The sequence below is a fragment of the Otolemur garnettii genome, unplaced genomic scaffold (assembly GCF_000181295.1).
Source record: "Otolemur garnettii isolate 467f Iridium unplaced genomic scaffold, OtoGar3 scaffold00258, whole genome shotgun sequence".
NCBI lineage: Eukaryota > Metazoa > Chordata > Mammalia > Primates > Galagidae > Otolemur > Otolemur garnettii.
In genome coordinates this window covers 50,418-69,509 of record NW_003852653.1, presented here as the reverse complement: position 1 = coordinate 69,509, position 19,092 = coordinate 50,418, and positions in this window count along the sequence as shown.

The window sequence follows — 19,092 nt, the reverse complement described above, 5'->3', positions numbered from 1 at the left end:
AATGAACAAATTCTTAGAAACACACAACTTCTCAAGGCTCAACCATGAAGAAATAGAACAGACAAATAATGAGCAGTGAGATTGAAATAGTAATAAAAAAATCTCTCCCAAACAACAAAAAAGATCCAGAGAAGATCATTCACAGCAGCAGACTCTATAAGACCTATAAATAAAAGCTAGATGCAGACTACAGAAATTATTCTACAACATCAAGCAAAGGGAATCCTCCTCAACTCATTCTGTGAAGCTAGTGTCTTCTTTATATCAAAGCTAGGAAAATACACAACACAAAAGAATATTATAGACCAATATCCTTTATGAAAATAGGTGCAAAAATTGTCAAAAAATACTAGTAAACTGAGTTCAAAAGCATATAAAAATAATTCACCATGACAAGTGTGCTTCATTGCAGATTGCAAGGTTACTTCAAAATATATAAATCAGTAAATGTGACATGAACAGAGATGAAAACATATGTATACACACATCTCATTAGATGCAGAAACTTGGCAAACTGAAGCACTCTTTCATGATAAAACCTTCAACAAACTTGACACAGAAAGAACACATCTCAAAATTATGAAAGCCAAATAGGACAAGCCCATAGCCAATATCATGCTGAATGGGTAGAAGTTGAAAACATTACTCCTCAGAGCTGAAAAAATACGAACTATGCAATATACCACAGGAAGTCCCTGAGTCATAAACATCTGGCTTATGTACCACTTTTACTTAAACATGGAGCCTATTATAGTATGTCTCCAAGTTACAAACATCTGATTGATGTATGACCCACATGAGCCCACATGAAAAGGCTATTGCCAATGATAGGGAAATGTACCTATTCCAACTTACATATAAATTCAATTAAAGAACAAACCTATAGAACCTATCCCATTTGTAACCTGGGGCCTACCTGTACTAGAAGTCCTGGCCAGAACAATCAGACAAAGGCAACAAATTAAAGAATCCAAACTGAGAAAGAGGAGGTCAAATTATCACTTTTTCTCATGATGTGATCCTGAGTTGAGAAAATCTAAAAGACTCCACCAAAAGTCTCCTGGGACTGTAAAATAAATTGAGCAAAGTCTCAGATTATAAAATCAATGTATACAAATTGGTAGCATTTCCATATACCAAGGATAGTCAAACTGAGAGTCAAATCACATACTTTGGAAGCAGAAAAGAGCTTGAATAGCAAAAGCAATCTTAGAGAAAAAATATAAATCTGGAGGCATCACATTACCAGACTTCAAAGCTATAGTACCCCAAACACCATGGTATTGATTAAAATCAAAGAAACAAACAAAAAACAGAAATATAGACCAATGAATAGGACAAGAACCCAGATACTAAAACCATCAACCTAAAACTAATTGAACTTTAATAGAGCATAGAACAAGTAACATGGACGAAAAGTAACCTTACTCAATAAATGGTGTGGGAAAATTGGATAGCCAGACTCAAAAGAATAAAACAGGACACCTATCTCTCACAACTCACAAAAATTAATTCAAGGTAAATAAAAGACTTAAATGTAAGCATAAAACTATGAAAATTCTGGAAGAAAATTCAGGAAAAATTCTTCTGGTGATCTGCCTAGGCAAAGAATTTATGACCAAGACCCAAAGGCAATCATAGCAATGACAAATATAAACAAGTGAAACTTTATTAAATTAAAAAGCTCTACCCAACAAAGGAAATTACCAACAGAACAAATGGACAACCTACAGAATCAGAAAAAATATTTGCAAACTACACATCTAATAAAGCAATAATATCCGGAATCTACAAAATTTAAACAAATTAACAAGAAAAACCCCCAAACAATCTCATTTAAAAGTGGACAATTAACATGAACATGAGCTCGTTAAAAGAAGGTAGACAGGAGGCTGACAAATATAAAGAACTATGGCCAGGATCACAAATCATCAGGAAAATACAGACTAAATGCACAGTGAGGTATCACCTTACTTTTTGAATGTCTTTTATTACAAATTCCAAGAAAAATACACGCTGCTGTGGTTGCAGAGAGAAAGGAATACTTATACACTGCTGGTTGGACTGCAAATTAGTACAACCTCTATGGGAAACAGTATAAGGATTCCTCAGAGAGCTATTAATAAAAGCAGACCTACCATTTGATCCCCAATTCCCACTACTGGGTATCTACCCAAAGGAAAAGAAGTCATTGTATTAAAAAGAAACCTACATCTGAATATTTATTGCCCTAGGATTCACAATTACAAAGATGTAGAGTACCAATCCATCAATTCATGAGTTGATTAACAAAATGTGGTGCATGTGTTCCATGGGGTACTACTCAGCCATCAAAAGAAATGAATTAATGTCTTTTGCAACAATTGGGATAGAACTGGTTTGCTTTATCCTAAGTACCTCAAGAATGGAAAAATGAACACCACAAGTATTCTGTAAGATGTTGGAACTAACTGAGGGCATGCCTGGGGTCAGAGGGAAGTAAAAGGCATTGGAAATCAAGGTGAAGAGAGGAAGAAAGGAGGGGTAAAAACCTATAGAACATGTACAATGAATGCCATTTGGCTGATAAGCACGCTAATTGCCCCGACTCAAGAATAATAAAAGCTATCAATTTAACAAAACCATTTGTACCCACTTAATATTTTGAAAAATAAAAAAAGTATAATCAGTGCTGGGAAAACTGGATATCCATATGCAGTAGAATTAATACAGACTCTTACTTCTTACCATATACAAAAATCAAATTGAATTGGCATAAAGATTTAAACTAAGACCTGTAACTATGAAACTACTAAAAAAAAACATTGAGGAAAGGTTTCCAGACATTGGCCTGGGCAATAACTTTTTTCCTTTCTTTTTTGAGACAGAGTCTCAAGTTATCACTCTGGGTAGAGTGCTGTGGCGTTATAGCTCACAACAACCTCCAACTCTTGTGCTCAAGTGAGCTCTTGCCTCAGCTTTTTTATTTTTAGTAGCGACGGGGTCTTTTTGCTCAGGCAGGGGGGATCTCCTGAGCTCAGGCAATCCACCTGCCTCAGCCTCCTCGCGTGCTGAGATTATAGACGTGAGCCACTGTGCCCAGGCTGGGCAGTGGTTTTTTGAATAATACCCTAATAGCACAGGCAAACAAAACAAATTGGACCAGTGGGATCATATCAAGCTTCTGTATAGCAATGAAAACAACTAAAGGAAGGGAAGAGACAACCCACAGAATGTGAGAAAATATTTGCAAACTACCCATCTGACAAAAGATTAATAACTAAAGTATATAAGGAACTCAGACAACTCAATAGGAATAAATCAAGTAATCCATTAAAAATGGGCAAAAGATCTGAGCATTTTTCAAAGGAAGATATACAAATGAAAAAAATGCTCAATATCTGTAGTCATCACAGAAATGGAAATTGAAACTACAATGAGATATCGTCTTGCTCCAGTTATAATGGAAGCAATAAATTTGATAAAGCAATAAATGTCTTTATCAAAAAGACAGGCAACAATGAATTCTGGGGATAACGTAGAGAAAAAGGAAACCTCTTATAGTGTGGGTGGGAATGGAAATTAATGCAACCACTATGGAAAACTGTATGGAGGTTCCTAAAAAATTAAACACAGAACTACATATGATCCAGCAATCCCTCTGCTGGTTATATATCCAGAGGAAAGAAAATCAGTATATCAAAAATGAATCTGCACTCCCATGATTATTGCAGCCTGATTCACAATAGCCAAGATTTGACATCCACCTACATATCCATAAATGAATGAGTGAATAGGGCATAGGGCAGTGCCTGTGGCTAAAGGAGTAGGGCACCAGCCCATATACCCAGGGTGGTTGGTTCGAGCCCAGCCCCTAGCCAAAACTACAAAAAAAAAAAAAAAAAAAAGAAGAAGAAGAAGAATGAGTGAATAAAGAAAGTAGGGTACATATACAAAATGGAATATTATTTAATCATAAAACTAATGAAATTCTATCATTTTTAACAACATGGATGGAATTAGAGAACATTATGTTAAGTAAAATAAACTAAGCAAAGAAAAACAAATTTCATATGTTCTCACTCATTATGTGGGAGCTAAATATTAAAAAGAATTGATCTCATGGAGACAGAGAATAGAGCGACAGTTACCAGAGGCTGGGAAGGGTAGCAGAGATGGGGGGCTCAGGTGAGGGCGGTTAATGGGCGCAAAAATAAAGTCGGATAATTAAATAGAGTGAACAATATTTGGTAGTACAGCAAAGTGACTATATTGACAATAACTTACACATATTATACTTTAAAATAACTAAAGAGTAGAATTGGAATATTCCTATTACAAAGAGATGATACATGAAAGAGATAATGGATACCCCAGTTACCCTGGTTTGATTATTACACATTGCATGCCTGAAGCAAAACATCACATACCCTATGGAAATATACAACTATTATCATACTTAAAAATGAAGATGTCTAAGAAGGGAACAGAAGAAGGGAAAGCACACACTCCTTTTGTCCAGTTTCCTCATGCAAAAAAAAAAAAAAATGAGAAAAGAAAAAAAGAGGGAAGGAAGGAGGGAGGAAAAAAAGAGGAGAATAACACCCTATTCATTCAGAGAGAAAGGCTCTGAGAGACCTTACAGGACATTGGTTAGCACTCTAATCGTGCAAAACAGCCAACGCCCTGCCTGCCATGTAGAAGATATTCCATGTGACTTGAGACAGGATTGGGGAAGTAACAGATTTATAAATGAGTCTGTGATACTGAGATCAGCAAATTAAACCTGCTCATTATTGAAACCTGTTACATAGGTTTGTAGACCTCTATAGGAATCACCTGCAGGCTCACTACTAAAGGACAAACACCAGATAACCTAAGTACTCAGGGTAAGCTCAGGTCTAACATAGGAACTCAGACCTACTTACCTAAAGCTGCTGAAATCACAGCTAGGTCTAGCTTGTGATACAGGGAAGTAAGAAGAAGGGTTTTAAATGAAATTCAAAAATGAAAAGGACAGGACTTTGATAACGAAATGACATAGTTTAAGTTCAAGTGATTGGACTCTAGTCAAAAAATTAGTAAAAGATCAAAGGAAAGGGGGTCCTGTAGGAGAACTGCCAAATAATGGGAAAATGAAATGGCTTCTTATTTAAAACTTAGAAGTTAAGACTCTTCAATAAATCAGTCATACTGGGTGTGATGCACTGTGGGCAGCTGGTGTGGGCTTCATGATGCAATAACAAATATGCAACTATGACATTTAAGTTGCTCAATTTATGACACATAATCACAAGGAATGCAAGTTGGTTTTCTTCTATCCATTGAAATACAGTACGGGCATTTGATTTTCCTCATTCCTTGGATGAAATTTGATAAATTGCTCACACTTAAGGTAATGCAGCTAAAAGCCAGAACCACTGTCTCAGCTCAATGAGTATGTGTCTTCTCAGAATAATCTGAAATTACAACTTGCTGTAGAGTTCAAACTTCTTCATTGACCTAGGTAAAATCTAATGCTAAAGAGAATTAGCCAAGGATCAAGTAGTCAACTTTTCTCACGCACTTCTCCTTCCACAGCTTGCCAACTATGACTATAAACTTCGAAGTCTATCTTTAAATTTCACAGATATTTGAACTAGCACTCACTGGCTGTCTGTGGGTATATGCACATGTGTGTGTACGTATGTGTGTGTGTGTGAGAGAGAGAAAATGTGTGTGTCTGCTGCTTTAGTGCAATCCTCAGAAAAATATCCCATATATTGCTGCCGTTTCCTTAAAAGGGTCAAATACATTTTTATACAGATGACTGCTTATAGCTCCCTTTCCCTAAGTTTCAGGTAAAGGGCAGAATAAGTCCACTCCACCTCTCCACCTTTCAATAATTTTATACCTTCACTCTCAATATGGATAAAGGGTTTCGAAGGTATGAATCTCCCGTGAACTTTTTTTCAATTATCTTTGATTCTCAGCAGAAACATCTATTTTCATGTTGTGACAGCTTTAGAAATTATCTTAGAGAGTGAAAGTAGATTCCCCCTCCTAGTCCTACTAAATTGTGGTAAAGAGAGAGGCTTGTGGTTTCTTTGTTCCTTCACACTGGTAAGTTTCTCTTTCTGCCAGGGCTTCACTGAACACAAAATGAGATTGCACAGCTGCAGGGGGCTAGAGTGACATTGCTGGAGCTGTGTTCACTCCCATCCTTGGTATTTTTCTCATGTAACCGTTGTACTGTATGTTTGTAGAGTTTCATACCCAGGAAGTGAAAACAAGCTTGCAAACTCTGATTGGTCTTTTACAGCTTAGCACACATACCACAAATAAATGTAATCCAAATTTCATTTCTGTAGTTAGAAAGAATAAGAATATAAATGTTGTGAGAACAAAGTATCTTAATTATCATCAACCTTGTACAGGAGAGGCAGGTGACTTCATGAATAATATAATCCCCTCCACACACACATGTCCCACTGAGGCAAAATGATTGCTTGAGGTCGTGTGTTCAAGACCAACCTGGGCAACATAAGGAGACTTTTCTCAATAAAATAAAATAAAATAAAAGTAGAAAGAAAATATAGACCACACAGCTTTGGGAGGAAAAGGTCAGTTCATCTAAATAACCAGTTGCATTTCATTTGCACTAAAATTGGTCACTTGATGGGGGTTGTAAAAATGAATTTGTAAAATTTGTGAGTGGTCAATGTAGTTCTGTTTATAGAATGAGGATGTGTGTGTATGTTGGTGGAAAAGGTAGAGGGGAGTGTGTAAGTCAGAAGGAACTTAAATGAATTTTAAAAAACACAAAAGAAATATGTTCACTCTGTTTGACTTCTTCCTCTGGATTTGCGAGCACTTTATACTTACCTCTTAAAACTTGCTTCAGTCTATACTCTCCATAAAATTCAAAAAATAGATTTTTCTTCCAATGTATGAAATGTTATACTTTTTTTTTTTTTTTTTTGCTTATTTGGACCACAGACAAGGCCACAAAGTCTTTGATAGAAGACACTGAATTTTTTTCTTCATTGTAGCCTATAATATATCTGATCCCTGGTATGAACTTAATACAGTTTTTCTTCAAATGGAATGAAACTCAAATTAAATTCATGGTAAGAGTATACCCAGTTTTAGAGGCCACTGGATTTCATAATAATTACAGAGTAAATTACTTAATGCTAAGCCAATTGTATGCATGAAGAGAAAGTTAATTTCATGGTCCTCACCTCCTTTCATGATCAAGGCTCTTTTGAAGTGCAGCCTATGATGGAGCCATCCCTTGTCTCCCCTCCTATTCTCTCATTTTCAGCAGAGATGAAAGGTAATGAAAACAGGCACAACAGTTCTTTAGGTGCTAGGGAATAAGGAGGCAGGGTGTAGTCAACAGAGCAGCGGCTGCTTTATATTTGCCAAGGAGTCGAATAGGCGCTTTGAAGATAAAAATAGGTTACTGGAAAGGGAAAGTAGCAGATGGTGGTAGTCATAGTTTACGAATAAATCAGTTCTATTCAAAGGGAAGCAGAAGTACCTGATTAATGGAAATTATAATGCTGAAAAAAGTTAAATTAATGTGGTTTTCTCAGATAGTTATAATTTAATATTTTAGGAAGACAGTTTAGAATACTGGCCTTGGAGGGTACAGGGGAAGTAGACAACCATGTCATTATACTAATTTCCATTTTGGACCATCTCTTAAGGATTTAGGGCAGTAAAAGCCTGGAGATTTACCCAAGAATGCCATGTATGCTGAGTATGTATCAGGGTAGATATATAAGGTAGAGTGGACCATCTCTTTTCTCGTCCTTATTTGCCTTGTCTGCAAAATGGGGAGAATTGTGTCTAATGATCTAGAACTTCTTTTTGGTCCTCAACAAGGATTCTATTTCTTTTCTCCCCTGCTATGCAACAGTACTTTCATCCAGTTTAGAATTTTCTTGTTCTGAGGAAGACAGTGCACCTATGCCCATTGAGAAATGATTATTTTTCTTAGTTCAAAATAGGAGTCCACTAAGGGTAATATTTAATAAAAGTATAGAATTTACTGATGGTGTGATTCCTGAATGGTACTTTTTTCTTTTCCCATTTAGTTTTGGTGAAGGAATCTTTCCTTATATCCTGACAAATGTTAGCTCCAGCCTGGTTAAACTCCTCTTGAAAATCCCATTAAGAATCAAACAGTACCTAAGTGTAGTTTAGTTTCACAGAGAATATCATTGGTTCTCCTATAGTAGAACTCTCAAGCAGTCTAGATACTATGGGCAGTTATTGATGTGAATATCTGTAAGATCAAAAATAAACAAAAATGTCTTTAGTAATGACAATTGAAGAAAATGGGTATCAATAAGAAACGGAGCCATCTTTACATTTTCAAAGTAAGTGAGTTTTAAACAATCCCCTGGGATAAGAGCTTTAGCAGGTTTTATTATTTGTTTTTATTTTGATGTGTTTGACAGTTTTTCAGGAATAATTTAAGTGATGGTCACATAGAGTCAAGGAAGTTGGTATAAGAAAACTTAGAGATTTCTGAAGTATAGCAAAAGATTCAAAGATTATGTTGAGATCTATTAAAAAGAAGGGAGGAAAAGAAAAAGCAGAAATGGGAAAAAGACAAAGAGAAGAGAAAAAAACAATAAACTAGAACAGGGCTTCTGAGTGGGATTTAATAACCTCTTATATATGTCTGGGTGTTTTTGTCACCAACCACAACAGCCACTTATTGGGAGTGATCAAGATCAATATGGTAGAGCTGTGTGATTTGCATATAGGTAAAACTGATGGTCAGGTTGCTGTGGTAACTGAGTCAACAGTGTACTATTTTAATTTAAGACAAACACATTTGAGCTTTCTGAGTCTAAAGTCCCTGGACTTTCCAAGCACTGGACTCCTACTACAGTGATACCTACCAACTTTCCTAATGCTCAGAAAGGAGGGCCTGGCTCCTGCTATGAAGAGAATCTAGTGCTGCATCTAATCTACCCTCATGGCCCCAGCTGCTTCCTAGGAGACAGTCAGGTCCATGTCCCCAGAACCACCGTGGAGCCTCACCTGGGAGTAAGACTCTGTGCCCTTCATCTCTTACCTCAAATTAATATGTGAGTGAGAAGAATCGCTTTGAGACAGATCATGTAACTTCATATTGGATAATATTTTATTATAGTGAATAATTCTGGGACAAATAAGCAATTTGAAAAGATAACTCTGATTGACTTCCACATAATAACATCAAAGTGAATAGAGTGAATGTGACACAATTTACTATAGGTTTTAAACCACTGTCACTTGGACACAGATGTATGATTATCTAAACCTGACTGAATAGTGAGTTTCTATGGTGCACATGTTCACCATCTCATAACTAGTCCAAGGCAAGGACAAGGAAGAAGGATGGCCACCCAAGGAAGAAGGGCACCCAAACGGAAATGACCAGAGACTGTGTGTGTGGTGAGGGGGAGAAAATGTCAGGATAATTTTTCACATTGAAATAAGCTGGAAAGTTAAACTATTATGTCAGTTGAACTTTGATCTCATCATCTCATCACCTTTCATCAAAAAGAGATGCCATTCTCAAATGTGGTAATTTTAATATATTTCATATTATCCTGAAGGCTAGCTCCATGCAAAGCTTTAATTTACTCATCAAGAAATGATGTTTGGTGAGATATGCTTAAAGGGCATTCCAATCCTTTCAGGTTGGCATAACAAAAATATCATAGACTGTGGCTTATAAACAACATTTTTTTTTTCCCCACAGGGCTCTGAAGGCTAGAAAGTCCAAGATCAAAAATCTGGTACATGTAGTGTCTGGTGAAGGCCCATTCCTCCGCCATAGTGCCTACACATTATACCCTCACGTGATTAAGGGGCAAGGTCACTCTGCAGCTGCTTTTACAAGGGCACTGCAAGACTGCAACCTGTATATTTGGCCTTTATGCCTGTTTCTTGGCATACAACTCCTAAAATCCTTAGAATCTGCAAAGTATAGTCTTTTCATATACTAATGTTAACTGACAGTTTCAGGACAAGGCTGGTCTCTGGAAAGACAAAGGCAAGATTAGAAGATTGGAGTTTTGAGTCCACCCCTTCCCAATTTGCAGAGAAGTGATAGGAGCTGAAAGTCAAGTTGATCACCTAAGCCCGGTGTTTTGATTATTCATGTCTGTGAAATGAAACCTCCATAAACATCCAAGGGCATAGGGTTAAGAGAACTTAGAGCTGAGCGCGTGGAGTCAGACAGGAGGGTAAACACGAACTTGTCTACATGGCAGGACAATGGTGTCCCCCAACTCCATGGGGACAGAGCTCATGCCCTTCCAGACCTCACATGATCCTGTATAGCTCTTCATCTATCTATCTCTCTCTTTTAAAATATTTTTTATGAAAAAACTGGTAAACATAAGTAAATGCTTCTGTGAACCACACTATCAAACTAATTGAACTCAAAGAGGGGGTTGTGGGAACCCCAACTTGAAGCCAGCTGGTCAGAAGTTCTGGAGGCCCAGCCTGCGACTAGTGGGAAGGAGGCGTCAGTCCTAGGGACTGAGCTGTCATCCTGTAGGGTCTGATTCTATGTCTGGGTAGATAGTGTCAGAATTGAATTAGAGACACCAAGCTTGTGCAGAACCGAGATCTTGTTTGTTGGTGGGGAGAAATCCCCCACCTTTGGTCACAGAAGACTTCCTTGTTGATGATTATTGTGGTGGGAAAACCACACTTGGAGAATTTTTCCAAAATAGGCACTAATCCCTTTCATGAACACATCCCCGTGGCCTAATCACCTCCCAAAGGCCTATCTCTTAACACCATCAGGTTGGGGAGTACATTTCAACATATAGATTTGGGGGGCACATAAATGTTTAGACCACAGCAAAGGGTAAAAGTTAGGGATTAACTTTAGGGGGAAAAGTTAAAATCAAAAAAAGACTTTCATTTTTTGGACTATAGAATAAATTACAACAAATAAGATACAAACTGTGTCAGTGACACTTTTATACAGTAATAATAAGCACAGAGGCCGACACGCAGCCAGAATCATTAGTGAGATGCACTTCCCTTGTTTTTCTTCACAGCAGTTCCCATCACCTACGTTTCCTCTGCTCATAAGTAACAAATGAACTCAAGGATATAGGTGCCCAGGATCATTAGGAATTCCACCGAGAAATCCTTTGCATATCCTTTGAGGAGTAATCATTAACATGATGTCCTAAAGTTTTGTATACATCATATACCACAAGAAGGGACTTGTGATTTACCTGAGCTGTGCCAATTTTGAGGTGTTTAATTAAGGATTCTCTAGAGTCTATTATAATCTTAAACACATCACATATTTTATGAGCCTAAGGCAGAGAGTATAAAACAGTAGTTGAATCAGACTAAAAGGATTTAAAACACGAAGCCAGTGCTCACCAGACTGGCGATTCTGATCAATTCCTTAAGCACACTAGGCCTCATTTTCCTCATCTATAAAATGGGTTTATAACATATACTTCCTAGGCTATTATAAATGCTTAGTAAATGTTAACCATTTTTATTGTTTTTATATTCTGTGCTCAGGTTTTCTTATCACCAAGTCAACAATGTATTTGTATTACAGTGTAGGATTCTTGTAAAAATTGAAAGAACATTGGCTTAATATGTTTTTGATTCATGATCAGCAACTATCATTTGAGTTGATGCTCCCAAACAGCCTTGTACAAGAGAACTATAACATGATCCACATACCTAGCTCAAAATTTTCTGGGAGTTCCATTTTTAAAAATTATTCAAACTGAAATTGATATAAAAATTATTACCAAGATACTTTACATAGTTTTGGTACTAAGTCTCTAATGTCCAATGGGTATTTTACATTATATACCTCAGCTCCATGTAGACTAACCCTATTTCAATTATCCAATAGCCACCTGTTAGTGGCTACTGTACTAAACAGTGTAACAGTGTAGTTCATAAACATCTGGGATGTGTGACACAATTTCTTCTAATTTCTTCTCTCTGTCCATGAAAGACTTGACCCTTTTTTGTGCTGTGCCTGCCCTTGACATTAGTATCCTTCCTAACTCAGAACCTGAGTCATCACTACCTATCACTGAGTGTAACCACCCAAGAATAAACTTATTTGTAAACGCGAATCTATAGAAATGTCAACATCTAGACTGATGCAGAGAATTTTTCTTCCATCACAGTTTTCCTCTCAGTATTGCAATAGTGAGTCATGAATGCTATTAACTGATTATCAGATGTCATTAGGTTTAACATAAAGAATATATGTCTAAACAGTTTATTAAAAATATGTTCCTAAAAATAATCTACTATCGTGTGTTAGGAGGGTATACTTGTAAATGTGGATTGATTGCAGTGTTAATTAAGGCTAAATGTAAGATAAATGTTTTCTGAACAAATATATTAAAACTGCTAGGTTAACAAAAGCTTCAATTAGTAATTTGATAAAGGGGAAATTCATTTCTTTCAGCCTTTTCCTTATTTCTTCTACTTACTTTTTTTAACATCTACCTCCCCTATGTATTGCATTCCCCTCCCTGTTTTGTCTTTATTTCTCTTTCCATGATTTTTTTTTGTCTCTCTCCACCTTGCTCTCTCTTCCCCCTCATAATTTCTCCCAGTAATATATTAGTGATTAGTAAATATAGTGATTTCCCCTCATAATTTCTCCCAGTAATATATTAGTGATTAGTAAATATAGTGATTCCCTCTCATAATTTCTCCCAGTAATATATTAGTGATTAGTAAATATATATATTTAATAGTAGCTATTCACAGGTCCTTCCCACTTACAAAACATGAGGAAAAGATTTCTCCATCACACACTTTGTTCCTGTGGCGGATCATGGGTAAATTTTTACCCGTGAGCAGAATCTGACCATTTTTGACTATACCTTTAGTGACGACATCGGAGAAGCCAGTTTCTCCAATGAAATGGAGGACATTATTTCAGGACTAAGTTCATTTCTTTCTAGAGAGTGGTAAATTTAAAGAAGTCATGAAGAGATCACCCAGTCGTTGAAGCGATTATATCCTCTTTTCACACACTCATTTGACACTGACTCTTTTACTGCATAAAACCCCCCACATATTCGTGTACTTCTCTCTTTTGTAGCAATTTCTTACAGGCTTTTTAACTGGAAAAGCCCTGGTCCTTGTGGAGAAACTATTTTACTCAAACCACGGAGCAACTCATTAGCTGAGAAACTTGTAGGTGGGTGTGCTCCAGGGCACCAACAGATGGTTTAATTGGATTCAAAATTCCAGAAGGCAATGAACAGATTGACAGCATTTTTGTCCAAATCCAGGGTGACTATAGCCTTAAAATAGGGGGGGAAAGTGCTACCTATATAGAATATATGATTTGAGGGAAAGTGGCCAGACTTCTATAGGCCTAATTTATCCTTCATTTGCTGTTTTGCCTCACCTATAACATTGTAGTTTCATCTCTGTGACGTAAGGCATATCCCTTGTTGAAATGCAACTTTCCATGAAGGTTTTAATCAGTTAAATATGAGTGACTATTTAGGGCTTTTCCAATTAGATAAAGTTGTAGCAAGTCCCCATTTACCCCAGGTTCAGATAGATCCTTTGCTATAAGCATAATAACAATAAATGACGTGAGAAAATAATCAGGGGTGAACAGCTACAGGAAATAATGCTAAAATAAAATAGTAGTAGTTGTTTGTTTGTTTGTTTGTTTTCACTAGTGGTAGCTGAGGACAATTTTCTATGTTGCTTATGTATCTGTGGTACCGATGCTTTGGGTCTTCTGGTCTTATATTTCCTCACTTGTGACTATAAATGGGAGGTGAAGCCTAGGGTTACTATACTGACAGAGAGGAACACGTTGCAAGCCCGGGTCAGTTTACAGAAGAGTACACTTACATGCAAATTGACCAATACACTTTGTTCATACAGAGACATTTTGACCTTTCAAAAATAACTTGAATATTTTGCCTTATCTTAAATTATGCAGGGAATATTTGGGTGGTTTCCAAGTCTGATACCTTCCATCGAAGGTCTCAGAGACAAACCACTGCAGAAGCACTATTTATTCTTTCGTAATTTATTATTTTTAACTACCTTCTAATAGGTTTTATTGATTTGTTCATTGTGAATCTCATGAGGCAGGTTGCCCATCTGTCTAAGTGTGTTGACATTCATATTGATTTTGAATAGGTTTCAATGTTTCTTCATTTGGTCAGGTTGATGAGTCTATTCTCAAATAAATAAGTTAGTGAACAGTATATATTTTTTCTATTTGTATCTAGTGGATTTGTCAGACACAAACACACACATAATAAAGAGAGAGAGACAAGTGGCAGCCACTGGGGTAGAAAGTATCTCAGGAAGTATACATATGGTTCATAATAATAATTATTGACACTTCTCTAGTTCTTACTAGGTTCTAGATATTATTCTAAATAACATCTAGTTATAATGTAAGTATAAACAATTCACTACTTAAAACAACTGTATGTAGTAAATGTGATTATTATTCTCATCTCACATAGAAAGAAAAGTAGGCATGGAAAGCTTAGGTTACTTTTCCAAGTCTACACTGTGCTTTTCCAGTTATAAATTGAAGCTTTAGGAAACACAAAATCAGGAGGTAACTGGAAAACAAAGAATACTTGCCCTATCCCATTCAGCTAATCTTTTCAGAGAGAAAAATGGCGAAACCTACCAGACTTTAAGAACATATATCATCTGCTCCAACTCCTAAATTTTACAGAATAGAAACTGTGCCCTTGATAGGATTAATGACTCAAATCACGCTACCGTTTACTTAAGAAGAATGCTTCCTAATCAAGTTCTACTAACATGCTGGGTCTTTCATTAACTCATGATTTGTTACTTATTATGTAATGAATGCTTTGTTCTTACTATAAGACTTCTACAGTTTATCAATCAGATAAAGGTTATATAATTTTCTGGAAAAAGACTAGGGTAGAGCAAAGAAATTTGTAGAAAGCTGAAATAATATTTCATAAACAATTGCTTCCCTGTTACAGTGTGCAGCCCCAGGGTGAGGAATGGACAGCAGGCAAGGAGTGAGAAATCCAATTAAGGAGCATGTGTAGGAAACTGATGGATCAGGCCCAAGGCGTGCAATGCTGGTCTCAGCAGCACTCAGAGCTAATGCCTAGACCAACTCTCCTAGAGTCTATGGTTGCTACAGCTTCAACCAATTCCTGTGGGATAAAGATTTGGACTGGAAGTCAGAGTGGAGCTGAACACTTGGACCGCACAAATGAAGTAAGAGGTCAGTCACAGTAACATCATGCATGATTGATGCTGAGAAGGTAGTAGTTGAGATTGGATTGATAAAATCTTACCCAACTTACAAACAGACTATGTAAGTCTCAAATGCATATTCACATTTTCCATGGTAAATTCAAGGGCTAACATAAAAATGGAGAAATAGAAGATTTCCATTTGGTGATCAGAAAGGTTAGTTTTAGCGACATCTGCCTCAGTGATTTAGAACTTACAAGGAATTTACACTTTTAATGTTTTCAGCATACAAATCTTTCACCTCTGGGCTAAATTGATTCTTATGTATTTATTATTTTAGATGCTACTTTCCAGATAAGCAAACACTGAGGGAGTTTGTCACAACCAGGCCTACCCTGTGGAGAATGTTCAGAAGTGCATTATACACGGATGAGCACAATAAATACCCCCTAGTGTAAAATCTCCCTGAAGTTAAAGCTCACAGCTCATATAAAACAATAGTGCAAGAAGGAAGAGAAAGCAATAAGGCCCCATGCAACATGAAGAACAGAACAGCACCCCACATATCAAGTCTATTGTTCAACATCACATCTACTCATTAATAATCTGGAACTAATCAATGGGAACATTTGGGCACAGAAATCAAGGGGCGAGGGATAAAACCTACCTACCAAGTACAATGAACACTATCCAGGTGACAGACACACTAATAGCTCTGACTTAAGTTTATAAAAGCTGTACCAGTATCAGATACATTTATACCCTCTTCATTATTTTGAAATTAAAAAAACACATTAGTATATTGAAGTTTCCAACTGTTATTATAGAATTGCCTTTTCTGCCTTCAATCCTTTGAATGTATTTTTCATATATTTATGGCTCTGTTTTGCGTATATATATATTTATAATTTATATCTTCTTGATGTGTTGAACCTTATTGTCCTTTCTCTTATAACAGTTTTGATGTAGTCTATGTTTTCTAATATAACATCCCCAATCTCTTGTGATAACTACTCATGCAAAATATCTTTTGTCATCCTTTGACTTTAAAATTACTTTTGGGTCTTTGGACTTAAGTTGAGTCTTTTCTTGACATCATATGAGTTTGTGGGTTTTGGGGTTTTTTTAAATTTTTTTAAAATTTTATTCTGTCAATTTCTGACTTTTATGGAGAGAGTTAAATTTATTCACATCAAAATTAATTACTGATAAACATAACCAAATAATGTACTAATGTCATTTAGATATTTGTTTCCTATATGTCTTATACATTTTTTGCCTCTCATTTCCTTAATTACTGCCTTCTTTTGTGTTTAGGTGATTTTCATAGGGAAGCATTTTCCATTCTTTTCATATTTTCTACTGTACATTTTTTAGATACATTATTTTTTGCTTACCATGGAGATTATATATAACGTTCCAAATTAATGCAATCAACCCCACTTTGTTGTATATATGCACATATTTCTGTCTAAATTTTTGAAGGAATAATATGGATATACATTACACATGGGTTGTACTAATTCTCTATCTATCTAAATGTTTTAAGTAATTTTATTTGTGCTTATGCTTTAAAAGTGTTCTCTAGAAAAAAATGATATCCACATGCAAAATAATACCCTAAAATCAGCTTTGTCAAACTTAAGATGAACTTGCAATGAAAGGATTTGGGCCAGCAAAGAATAATGTATTTCACTTTGTATACTTTAGGCAAGAGTTAGTGATCCAGCTGATGTTTTTAGACAAGTTAATAGAAAATCACTGGGGAAATGTCAACATGGATTTTATACTTTGAGCTAACAATTATTAAATATGCTAGAAAGCATAGCAAAAGAGCTGCCTGGAGAAACTTTGAAACTCATCTCATTGAGAATGTCATTGGATTGTGAAGGCAAAAGGAAGAAAAGCTTTTTCAGATGCCAAGACAGAAGAAGACTATGCAAGGGAACCTCCAGAGTGCTAGAAGTGGAGCAGGGGGAGAAGACCTGGATTCTGAAGTGCCATCAGACTGGGATCTCTCTCCTTTTTTTTTTTGCAATTTTTGGCCAGGGCTGGGTTTGAACCTGCCACCTCCAGCATATGAGGCCGGTGCCCTACTCCACTGAGCCACAGGTGCCACCCTGGGATCTCTTTTTTGAGTGAATGATCCAAGAAAAGGGTCAAGGAATTGCATGAGAAAAAAATTGATGGTTTCTCAAGGACACCTAAATGTGCTTTAACTTTACGAAGAGAGAAGGTTTGAGCATGAGTGCACGAGCAAAATTTGCCCCCAAACTTCCAGCAGCCTATGAGAATTAAGTTTTGGAAATCTCTTCTTATGTTATCTATCTTTCAAAGACTTAAAGCTTTAACCAGTGGTTCTCAACCTGTGGGTTGCAACTCACAGAAACTGTATTAAAGGGCTGTGGCATTAGGAAGGGTGAGAATCCCTGCCTGTCCCAAGTCACCAACATGAATGAGGTCCCATTCACATTTGATCTGCCATCCAAGAGAAATCTGGATGTCAAAGGAGCAACTATTGTGGCTGATAAAATACATTTCACTGTTGTCCTAGCTATGACTATCTTTGAAACACAACCATCGTTGCAAGGAAGGGTTCCAGGATAAGGAACGTTATTCTTCAGAAAACACCAGGAGTAACAGAAATTGAAGAAGACAACACTTCTATATTGACAGTGATGAGGAGCTCTTGGCTTTCTATGATATATAAATGTCATAAAGTTGTTACAAGTCCACAAAATTTCTTGTACCTTGTATCTGTTATGGTGCTTTGTAATTATCACATAAAATTTCTTGTACCATGTGTTAAAAAATAAATGCTAAAATTCCTAAACAAATACCTAAATATAAGCAAATAAATTTGAATTAAAAAACTAAAACAAAAGATTTTTCCTAAAACTTTAGGCCAAAAATGTGGGTGTACATTATACATGGGCATATATTGTACATGCCAGATACAAGGCAGTTCATAGTCATACCAAACTACCAAAATTATTGCTGTACAGTTCTAGCCTGCTTTTGGTGTCATTGCTCACAGCAACCTCACGATCTCGGGTTCAAGTGATCCTCTTGCCTCAGCCTCCCAAGTAGCTGGGACTACAGGCTTCTGCCACATTGCCCAGCTATTTTTAGAGGCAGAGTCTTGCTCTTGCTTAGGCTGGTCTGGAACCTGTGAACTCAGGAAATCTACCTGCCTTGTCCTCCCAGAGTGTTAGGATTACAGGCATGAGCCACCAGGCCTGGCCTAGAATCTATGTCTTGAATGGCCACATTTTCTTAGGTTTTCTTCATATTTTGTAATTTTTCATTGTTAAAAACTGGAAATTTGAATACTGTAATGCGTAAATTTTATTCATCAGATTGTTTCTCTCCCTTGCGTTTTTTTTTTAATTTTTCTCATTGTGAAACATTGTAGCAACCAATTTGTTTAGTGACTTTCCCAAGTCACTAAAGACAATGTAATATAAAAGGCAAGACAATATAAAAACCATTTTTAAAGGATATTTTCCTCCCTCTGTATTGAAAGTTATAGCAAATTATATATGCTTAAAATATAAATAAAACTTAAAAGCAATCTAGAACGCGCAGGAGTAAGAACTTTGAACAGTTTCACATAGTTTGCTTATGTATATGTTTGTAACAAACTTGGGACCAAACTTTTTACAGTAGCTTCATATATCTTATTGTTTGGGCATATGTGTAATGGTAATAAATTTAATAGTAATATTTTAAAAGTCTACAGTTTTTTTTATGCAGATGTGCTGTGATTTATTTATTATTTGGTTGATTTTTTTCAATGAAGATTTTTTTCCATGTGCTGTAAATTGCTTTTTCCATTGTAACTTAGAGAAATTTTATTTAGGAAAAACACAGAGAAAG